The sequence below is a fragment of the Hevea brasiliensis genome, chromosome 3, assembly GCF_030052815.1.
Source record: "Hevea brasiliensis isolate MT/VB/25A 57/8 chromosome 3, ASM3005281v1, whole genome shotgun sequence".
NCBI lineage: Eukaryota > Viridiplantae > Streptophyta > Magnoliopsida > Malpighiales > Euphorbiaceae > Hevea > Hevea brasiliensis.
Window position 1 is genome coordinate 5,927,656 of NC_079495.1, and position 11,658 is coordinate 5,939,313.

At 31.5% G+C, this 11,658-nt stretch overlaps 1 non-coding gene across 1 annotated transcript; it reads left to right on the plus strand.

The window, feature by feature from the left end:
* The first annotated feature begins 325 nt into the window (after positions 1 to 325).
* On the plus strand, positions 326 to 428 carry LOC131178820 (U6 spliceosomal RNA). The gene has a single exon (XR_009147829.1). It is a non-coding gene; the product is annotated as a U6 spliceosomal RNA (small nuclear RNA).
* The last annotated feature ends 11,230 nt before the right edge of the window (positions 429 to 11,658 follow it).

The following is an 11,658-nucleotide window of genomic DNA, read 5'->3' on the forward strand; positions in this document are numbered from 1 at the left end:
AACCCGTGAGTGATAAGGGTTCGAATCTAACTGCAGGCGATTTAATTCCACAAAGCGACAGAGTCTGTGAGTCGTACGCCGGCAAGAAGGCCACCATAGAGGCTTGAGTCTAACGGGTGTGACAATAAAAGGCGCCTTTTATTGTCACACCCCGCTTAGTGGGCCCACTCAAGCCCCTCTAGTGAGCCTTCTTGCCAGCATTCTTCTAGAGGCCACTGCGACTCACAAGGTACTGTCCGCTTTGTGGAAATTAAATCCCTTCGCTTCTGCAGAGCTAGGATTCGAACCCTTATCACTCACGGCTTTGCTTCGCCTCTCACCAATTGAGCTTTTGGGGACATCCGATAAAATTGGAACGATACAGAGAAGATTAGCATGGCCCCTGCGCAAGGATGACACGCACAAATCGAGAAATGGTCCAAATTTTTTTTTTATTATCACACCCCGGCTTAGGGGGCCCCAGCTCAAGCACCTCTATGGGTGGCCTTCTTGCCAGCGTACCCTTCTAGAGGCCGGACCTGCGACTCACAGGTGCATGCGCTTTGTGGAATTAAATCCCTTGCCTGCAGCTAGATTCGAACCCTTATCACTCACGGTTTGCTAGCCTCTCCCCAATTGCGCTCGCAATTGGTGAGAGGCGAAGCAAAACCGTGAGTGATAAGGGTTCGAATCCTAGCTCGCAGGCTAAGGGATTTAATTCCACAAAGCGCATAAAGCACTTGTGAGTCGCAGTCCGCCTCTAAGGGCACGGCAAGAAGGCCACCCATAGAGGGGCTTGAGCTGGGGCCCCCTAAGCTGGGGTGTGACAGATTCACCAAACACTCCACGTTCAGGCTCATGGATCGGGTCAGGATGTCATCAAGATTGTCCGGAGACAGCCTATCCCGATCCTCCCGGAGGCAGATGGAGGACCCCAAGACCTTAGCAAAACCCGGGTTCTCTCGAACCGTGCGGTTCTTCTCCAGCGAATGGATCAAGATTTGGGCACCACGAGAAAGGGTCCTTACAGGAGGCTGGGAAGGACCCTCTTCCGTACTCGAAGCGACTGGAGGAGGTGGAGGTGGCTCTTCTTGGCAAGGAGGAGATCGGATCACTTCTACCTCGGGGATCGACTGCCCCGAAGGTTGAGATGAGCCCCCTTGTATTTCCCCGAGCTCATGGCTGGGTGTCTGCAGGGCTTCAGCTCCCTTCATCCCTCGTACCTTCCGAGAGATTTCTCTCTTCCGCTTTCGGCTCTCCTTGGAAGCTTTGCCACTTGCCATACCTACACAAAGAAGAGGTCAGTGAGATCGCTAAGGTCTAAAGATCTGAGATATAGAAAATACTGAGGCCGAGGTCAGAGAGCTGAAGCCCCTGATTTTCACCAGTGATCAACTCCATTTTCTAGTGATGCAGTTCGGCAGTCACTGCATCCAAACAAGAGAACTTCTCTCTGCCCGCCTGATCTTTCAGTTCCATCACCATCAGGCCTTCTTCCCTATTCAAGGTGAGGCGCTTCGGAAGTACAGGGCCCTGGTGCAGCCAGCTACGAGGGAAACCCTCAAAGCCGTTCGGAATTTTTCTCCTTAGAATGAAGAAGCGATTCTTCCAATTCTTCGGGAAGGAAGGCAGATCAGCGAAAAGCCCGCAATGCGGCTTCGCCTGGAAGAACCAATACTCGTCGTCCTTTCGATGAGTTAATCTATGTAGTTCGGCGAATACCTTAGCTGTAGGACGGAATCCCTTAGCTCGGCAGAGGCCTCTGGAGGCTACTAGGATCCGCCACGAGTTCGGGTGGACTTGGGCTATGCACACTTGGTGAAATTTTAGGACTTCCTTGAAGAAGTGGTCAAGAGGGAACCGCAGCTCGGCTTTTAGTTGCTCTTCGTATACTATAATCATGTCGTTCTCTTCGAAGAAGTGATCGGCTCAGAGATTGCCGTGACACCGGATAAGTTCGTATGAATCAGGCTCAATGTTATACTCCTGGCTGAACGACTGCAGGTCGGTTTCTTGCAAGATTGATGGCAGCTCGTCCATGAGAAGATTCTCTCTCCCTGAAGAAGGTACATGCCTTGACGGTGCTACTTGCCCCCCAGCTGGAACAGAGACCCTAGGAGATTCAGGTCGCACGCTTGGTCCGACCACCTCCACTTCATCAGATGACCACGAGATCTGAACGGAAGGGGGGCTTGCCGCTCTCTGAGCCTCGGCGCCGCTCATTTTCAAAGGAAACAAAGAATTTAAACTAAAAGAAGGATCAAAACCCTTACCGGAGTCTGATCGGTGTCGGAAGAACTTAAGAAAATGAGAGAATTTTGAAGTTATTCGCGAGAGGCTGAAAATGACATAAGGGAGCAACTGGCTAACCCTTCCCCTATTTATACCCGTCCGAGCATTTAATGCTCATGATGTCCCAAGCAGCGCATCGATTAACGAGATCCGCCAGTCTTTTCTGACACGTCTCACGAATATTCTGGAGATTCCATAAAGAGAGCGGTTAACTATAGAGCGGCAGATTAAGGTGTTTTGAATTATGGATCGGATAAGGTCATTCAAATTAAGAGTCGGATCGGGTAAATACTTCGGAGATCGGAAAATAACCAATGAAATAATAATAAAATGATAGTTGTCAAAATAAAATTTTATTTTCGAAAAGCTCAGATTACATCATTTGGGCGATCTCTAAGGATCGGATTACATTAAAGGTCGGGCTACATCATTAGGGTGATCTCTAAAGATTGGATTACATTGAAAGTAAAATTACATCATTTGGGCGATCTCTAGAGATCGGCAGTACATCCCATCTAATAAAGACCTATGTCAAAGCCTAGTCTCGTGGCTGAGTCAAAAGATGTGTTAGGCCAGCCATCGACATCGGACAGATGTACAGCTCAGATGGGGGGACTATGACTCTCATGAGGATGAGAGAGGTCGTCATCAATGTTATTGCTCGGAACCGAGCCGCTGTCGGGACACCCAATGTGGTGAGGAGCCAAATGAACTTCAAGGCGCAGTCACCAATGGTAGGGGAAATATTAGCAGTCTTCTCGCCCGAAGTCAGTTCGCCGATTATATCGGCCAAACGATTCGAGATCGACACGATCGAAATCCTCGATCCAGGTCGGTAAGTTAGTCCGGTTCTCCCACTGTCATCAAATGAGGTTATCATAATTCTCCGATCACCGGGGTCGTAAATTTTCAGTCGGGGAATAAGAAGCACAATCGGAAAAAGATCAAAAGCCACTATCATGGCCGGGACTACTGCCGGAGCAGTTAGAACAGGAATTGTGAGAAGGAAGAGGAGAAAATCAAATGCGGGGGGCTTCCCGGTTAAAGGTATATATATAGGAAAATCCGAGCATTTATTGCCGGCGGAAAACGAAGCGAATGCCTCGGAAATCGAGGGAATAAATGCTTTGACTGAACCGGACCGGATGAAAGAGGAGACTGGAGTAGGAGAGATCGGAAAAGCATCATGTTGGAAAGACCATAAAGGAGGGGAGATCGGAAAACAAAGAGAATAAGACGCCTACCGTTGTCGTCATAATTAGAGCCGAGGTAGTTAAAGCGTTACAGATGAAATCTCTACCGCACGCCCCAGAATCGCCTGCATTACTGACATGTGCCAGAATATATCATGATAGTGCTGTACATCCTAATCTCCACCGTTGATCCAACTTGTAAGGACGAGCCCAGAGCCCTTGGATTAAAGAAGAAGACGACAAGACCAGCGCCTTTCACTCCTAGCCCTCGGATCGCCCTTGACAAGAAAATTTTGGGCCGTCAGATTAGAAGAGAGAAAGGACAAATATTTTGGAAGAGATCTCAGCCGTCCGTTCTGATTCTCTTTAATTCCCGAGCCTCAGATCGTGTCCTTTAAAATCCTGACCCTCCATCTCCCTCAAAATAGATCTTGACCCTTCAGGGGGAGCACCCGGTTTTTATAAATACCTGCATGAAAAATGTTCAAGGGGGACGAAAAAGAAAGAGGTAGTTATTATAGCGGAAGAACTCTGAAACTTAATTCAGTTCGTTACTCTGCTAATTTTAAGCTTTCATAAGAAAAACTTTTGAAACCAGTTTTCTGAAGTGTTTTCTTGCAAAGGGATTTTTGAATACTGAAACTCTCCGTTTTCAGTTCGTTCATTATCTTGTGACGCTCTCACTTTCAGTTCTTTGTTATCTTTATTTCCACTCCCATTGTCTAAGCTCAACTTCATTCAACTCGATTATTATTTCGACCTGACTGTATTTTAGCAAAGCATCCTTCATTCCAAGGCGAACCTCAGCCCTCAGGCTAATCAACCCGCAGTCCTATTACATTTTATGATTCTATAGTTAGTTCAGTAGATTCGGCTCCCTACAGGTGAGTGCTTATATCTCTGCTTTATCAAGGGCTCGTTTTATTTTACGTATTTCCTTTATCTTTATGTTTGTAATTTTCACCAAGTTTATATCGCGTTACAAAATGCGGAGAGGGTCATTCTCGAGTTTACTTCTTTGTTAACCAGTCCATTCTTTTGTTAATCTTTGTTGCTTCTAAATGTAAGAGTTCTAGTCCCGAGTAGCGTATAAGTAGTTGGATAAAATGTAGGTAACTGTATCTTAAGCGTTTCTTTAAAATAATAAAAGGTTTGAATAACAAGTCAGGAAAATAGTAAGGCCGAATCACTAGAATAACACAAAAGACAATTGGGTAAAACGTCACAAGGCAGAGTAAAACCGAACCTTAGATAAATAAATGGAATAGATCGGGTATCAAAAGGTACTGGTAAGGCGACCACATAGGAAGGTCGAAAAATTCAGTTTGGTATCCCCTATCTAGTCACAAGGTACCAATGGGTTAAAAGATGCCTTATTCCGATCCCCGGCATATTTGAATGCCAAAACCCTTAGTCTTAGGCTCTTACGAGGTGTAACTGTAATCAAACTTCGAGAGGTCGGAAAGGTCCTTATCCGACTCCCAATAAATATTTTAAAGAGATCGGAGGAGAGTTCTTATCCGATTCTCACTAAAAATTTTAATAAATATTTTAAAGAGATCGGAGGAGAGTTCTTATCCGATTCTCAACCTAAAATTTTAATAAATATTTAAAAGAGATTCACCTAAAAATTTTAATAAATATTTTAAAGAGATCGGAGGAGAGTTCTTATCCGATTCTCAAGCCTAAAAATTTTAATAAATATTTTAAAGAGATCGGAGGAGAGTTCTTATCCGATTCTCAACCAAAATTTTAATAAATATTTAAAGGAGATCGGAGGAGAGTTCTTATCCGATTCCTAAATTAAATTTTAACAAATACATAAAATGATTCCCTAAAATAAAACTAATACGCAACAGTAACTCACTAAGGGTCGACTCATTTATTTATATATCTGGGTAACCCGAATTGGTGAAAAATCGAATATTCCCTTTTATCAAGAGGATTAACATCTCTGTTCGAACCTCCTAACTATCAATTCTAGTTTATAAAGAGCTTGAAGTTAAATCTGCTTACCCTCATTGAGGGACGAGGTGGGGTGCCTAACACCTTCCCCACCCGTTTACGGACCCCGAACCTAGAATCTCTGTTTTGGAAGTGGTTTCGTTTTAATTTATTTTTGCAAATGGTTTTTTTTAATTTCCCTCAAAATTAAAGTGGCGACTCCTCACTCTTTCCCACTTCGGTGAGTGTTCGTCCAGGCGACCGCAAAATACCTTGCGACAATCACTGGCCTACTAGCTAAATAAACTAAGCATTTGCATTTATTACTTATTTTATCAAAACATTTTAATTTTAGATGATTAAAACAAACCTTTCAAAATTAAATAAATGTCATCAACACTAAAATTAGAATTTGGTAAATTATAATTTAATTTATGAGATTTGGTGAAATTTTATAATTTAGTCCTTATATTTTTAAAATCAAACAATTTAGTCATTGAGATTTGATAAAACTTATAAATTAATCTCTTAATTTAAAATTTATAGTTAAATAGTATAATAAATATATTATTCTTCCTAAAATTAATTGTTCTTCCTATCAAGAATATTTAATAATTATTTTAAATTATATATATTTTTAGATTTTAATTACTAGAATTTTGATTTCTTGAAATAAAAAAAAAATTCTTGCACCGGAAAACAAAGATCCAATCAGGTTAGGTTTACGCGTTGTGACTCAACCCGTGTGATCTCTCCCTACAAATTCGGTCATTATATTCACCAAATCTCAAATACTAAATTGCTTATTTTTTAAAATACAGAAATTAAGTTACAAATTTTGTCAAATCTCAATGATTAAATTGTAATTTATCTATTATAATTTAGGGATAAAATTTAAGTGTTTTATAAAACTTTTTCAAAATTGAAAGGTTTGATTTAATTATCTAAAATTAAAAAATTTGAATAAAATGAACAAGTAAATGTTTGAATTTATTTTACTAATTAACTTTTTTTTATTATGAGACTAATAATATTAATATTGCCAACAAGGCAACTCATTTAGAAATATATATATATATATATATATATGAGTGCATTAAAAAAATTAAACCTGCTATTCATTGGAATTAGTAAAAAGCAGAAAGTTAATTAGCTATGATTCTTGACATGCTTTCTTCTAGTAAGTGTTTTGATGATCCACTTGACAAGAATTTCTATTTCTTTAAGTTTTAGGTGAATTTTCTTTGCTCTCATGTTTTCCATAAATTAATTGACTGCATATAATTTAAAAAAAATAATTAATAAAAATGTCAAAAGATAAAAACATATCATATATAGAACAGTTGACTTTTACATTGGGAACTTTTGTGAAAACAAAAAATCAAATTTTGATTTCCATAGACTTTCAAGTCACCTTTTTCAAATCTACTCATTTGAAAATAGATAAATACAAAGTACATTAATTTTATATTTTTTTTAATAAAAAATAATTTCTTATCACTTTTTAAAAATTTGTTAACCTTTATTGCTTGTTGGGTAGTTATGAGATCAATAATTTTAGATAAAAATTAAGAAAATTATCATTGAAAATTAGACAAAAACTAAATTATTATTCTTGTAGATGAAAAAATGCACATTGAATTGAGAATATTTGTGAAATATATAAAAAATAATAATTATTTGACTTCGCAAAATAAAAAAAAAAAAAAAAAAAGTAGCTGAAAGCAAGACTTTGACTTGACTGGCCGAGCAATAGCAACTGAAAATGTATATATATCAACAGTTCAACAAGTAGCGGCAGCGCCGGCAAGTTAAGCTAAAACGACGAATATTTAATACAAAAAACGACCAATTCAAACCAGACGAAGAACTTGGCCATTTCAAACTGATTCCCACTGAACCATATAAATTTCAAAATCCTAACCCAAAGAGACTCAGGATTTTGCAATAGCTATCTACCAAGAAGAAAATGGCCTCCTCTGTCAGAAGGCAATTGCAATTGCAGGGTAGTCCAAGGCCTGCACCGCTTACGGTAAGCATGAACTCATCGAAGATCAAGAAACAATTACTTCCCAATCGTCAGAAAAGCTATCCTGTTGTCATTCATCTGAAATCACCTGACATCATTCACGTTACACCTGAGGAGTTCAGGGTCCTCGTGCAACGTCTTACTGGGAAACCAGCACAGACCACAGAGTAGTGTATGTCTGCTTCATCGTCTTCTTCAACAATGGTTGATGCTGCTTCCATGGAAAAGGGTCCTTGGAGAATGGGCCAACAAGAGTTAGTGATTTAGCTCAATTTTCCCAGTTTCTGTATAAACATTACACAGGGTAGAGTGAATTTCAGTAGGGTGGCGTAGACATTGTCATCGATCATGATGCATGTGTAATTTTAATTCTTCTTCTTCTTTTTATTGTTATTTTTGGAAATTCTTGCCTATTCCAAAAATATTATTATTAATTTATAATAGATCTATCTAGTTAGCTCTTTCTGTTGCGTGTTCTCAATGACTTTTTTTTTTTTCTTACCTTCCAAATTGTGTGGCTTTCCTTTGTTGTGCTCTTTTTTGTCTCTAGGTTTGCTACTGTTTCTTTTTGACCTTTTTAGCCTTGAATTGCTTTGAGAACGATGCCGTTTTCTTTTGCCCTTCTTCTCCTTTGTTGCTGCCCTTGGTTTTCTGCTATCTCCTTTTTTTTTCTTTTTTTTGAAATTAATCTCAAAGAAAATGCACACATGCAGTATAAAAAAATTTTTATTATAATTTTATATTTATTTTATTTAAAAAAAAAGAAAAAAAATAAAAAATGTTTTTTTTATTTTTTGATTTTTATTTAAATAAAAAAAGAAAAATAAAAAAAGAAAAAAATATGATAAATTTATAATTTTATTTTATATATTTAAAAAAAACTTTAAAAATAAATAATTTTATAATTTTAATATATAAATATATTTTTTTCTATACTTTTATTATTTTCTCTTTAATTTAAAAAATTAATTAAAAAAATAAAATTTATTTTTCTTCTCTCCTTTATCTTTTTTCTCTTATTCAAATAAAAAAAATATTTTTTAAATTTATTATTTTTTATTTATTTTCTTTCTGTCCCTTTCCAGCTATCCAAACGTAGTGTTAAGAATGACTTGCGTTGCTGCTCCAACTCTTACTGAAAAATTAACACGTGTGAAGACGTTTGCCACCTGCCAGAGGGACCAATTTGAAAGTATATCGGATTAACGTCCATGTGTGGTAAGGACATATGGGTCGGATGGCGCAACCAACGGTAGTAAAAACTGATCTGATAGTTAAGAGTTAGATGCCAAATATATATATACACATATGACAGAAAAGTATTATTAATGAAATATCACGTAATATTTTTTTTAATAAATTTATCACATATTATATTTTATTCATAATTCTCTTTTATAAATTTTTATAATAATTATTATTTAAATTTTTATTTTTATTTTTTTTAATTAATAATATTATTTACAATTTTATCTTAATATTTATAATTTAAATTATTATTTTTTTAAATTTTAATTTTTAAAAATTAAAATATTTTATAATTAAATATAATATTTAAAAATTATTTATATTATTTTTTTATAAATTTATTTATATAAAAATATTATTTACCACATGTCATCCTTCATAATAATAATAATAATAATAATAATAAAAATTAATAATAACTATTAATTTAAAGAAAATTACTATTAATTTGTGATTTTATAATTAATTATTATATAATTTAATTAATTTTAAATTATTTTATATCTGTTTATTTATAAAATCTTTGTTAAAAAATTTATGAGATAAAAAATATAATCTATATAAAAAATTATAAAAATAAAATATAGATATTAATTAATTTATTTACAAGTAGCATGTATTGATTTTTATGTTAATAATTTAATATTATTTTTAATTCACTTTTATAAAATTAATTAATACTTATTATTATTATTATGGCTAACTTATGGCCATTGAATTGAAATGGTAAAATAAATGAAAAATATTTTACTGTTATAAAAATTGAATTTAAATACCTTTGTTATCTTTTTTAATTAAATAATATTTAATTATAAAATTAAAATTTTATTTAAATAATTTATATTTATTTGTCCATATATAATATGTCATACGAGACATTTGATACATATCAATCACTTTCCTATCAGCAAGTATTTTTATTTTACCAAAATATTTTTAAATATTTTTTTGATTTACATTTTTTTTTATTATTTTTTTAAGTTATTAGTTTTCATTCTAAAAAATTATCTATTTAAATATATTTAATTATTTTTTTAATAAATTTCTTATTTAATATTTTTAAACTTTTTAATATTTTATTTTATTGTAATTATATATCGAATACAATTTTAACTAATATTTTAATTATCTATATTTTATTATTATTAATTTTCAACAAAAATATTTTCAAATTTTAATTAAATAACTAAATTTTTATACATAAATTATATTTCAACTATATTTTTATATAGAAGTAGAATTTTAAAAATAAAATATAAATATGATTACATCGAAAATTTAACTACAAGTAAATATGATTAAAAAAAAATAAAGTTACAATATTAAAATTATGAAATTTATTTTTTAAAAAATAATATATATTTTTAATAATTATTATATTAAAAAAATATGATGTTTTAAAATTTTAATTTTAATGAAATATATTTATCTTATATCATGAATTTATATAAAATGACAATCATTTTTGTGAAATAATTATTTTATAAAAAATATATCAAATTAATTACAAAATTTACACTTTATAAAAATGTAAAAATATAATATTTTTAAAAAATAATAAAATAAAATATTATTTTTAACTAATAATAATGTTATATTATTGTTATTATTATTATTATTATTAAAACTAAATAATTCAATTTATTATTAATAATTTAATATATTTTTTATTATATATATAATAAAAAATTATATTTATATATAGTTAAAAATAATATTTTATTATTGTTATTATTATTATTATTAAAACTAAATAATTCAATTTATTATTAATAATTTAATATATTTTTTATTATATATATAATAAAAAATTATATTTATATATTTTTTAAATAATATTATTTTTCCATTAATCTAATATATTTTATTTAATCTAAAAAAAATTAATTTACATAAATTATAAGATAAAATATAAAAATTTCATGACATTTGAGTTATTTTTTAAGTAAAATAATTTTATTACATTATAATGAAGTGATCATATAAATTAATATATATATATATATATATATATATATATAAAGAATTAGATAGAAATTTTAATTATTTATACTATAAATTAATTAAAAATTTATTATTATAACAGAAAATAATTTATTTAAATTAAATTAAATAAAAGTAAAATTTTAATTAAAAATTAATTTAATAATAATAATAATATTTTATTTTATTTAAAATATAATAAAAAATTAAATTAAAAAAATAAAAATTATAAATCACTCACCAATTGTATGGACATTCGGCTAATTCCAAGTTGGACTTTTGAAGAAGAAATGGGACCGACATTACATTAATTAGTGATTGGACATAAAGTGTAAAGAAATTTTCAAACAAATCTCCCACTAAATGTAGCCTCCCAAGAAAAATATTATCATTTAAAAACCTAACACAAAATCACTATTAAATAACCCTAACAGTGTCATTAGTATGCTCAATAAACAAGCTCACGATGAATCACTTAAATATATATATAAGGGCAATTTATAATTTAGCCTCTAAAATTTAATAAAGTCTATAATTTAATTATTATTCCTTTAAAATTAAATAATTTAATTTTTAAAATTTAATAAAATATATAATTTAATTTTTCTATTTATTTAATTGACTGTCAATTATAATAAAAATAAAAAAATATATTTTATTTTATATTTTTTAATAAAAATATTTAATTTTTGAAGTTTTATATTATAAATAAAATAGTTATTAATTTAAATTTTATAAATAAAATATTCTTTTAATTTAAATTATTTGTTTTATAATATAAAACAACCATGGCTAAATTGTTTAAATTAGCAAATATGCAAAATTAAAGATATTTTGATTATTTTTACTATAATTAATAATAACTTAGATACAAATTGAATGAAAATTAGACGAAAAATATTAAATTGTATGCTTAATAAATAAAATTAATCATTTAGTCATTATATTTTTAAAATAAATTAATTTTCTTTAAAAATTTAGTAAAATATA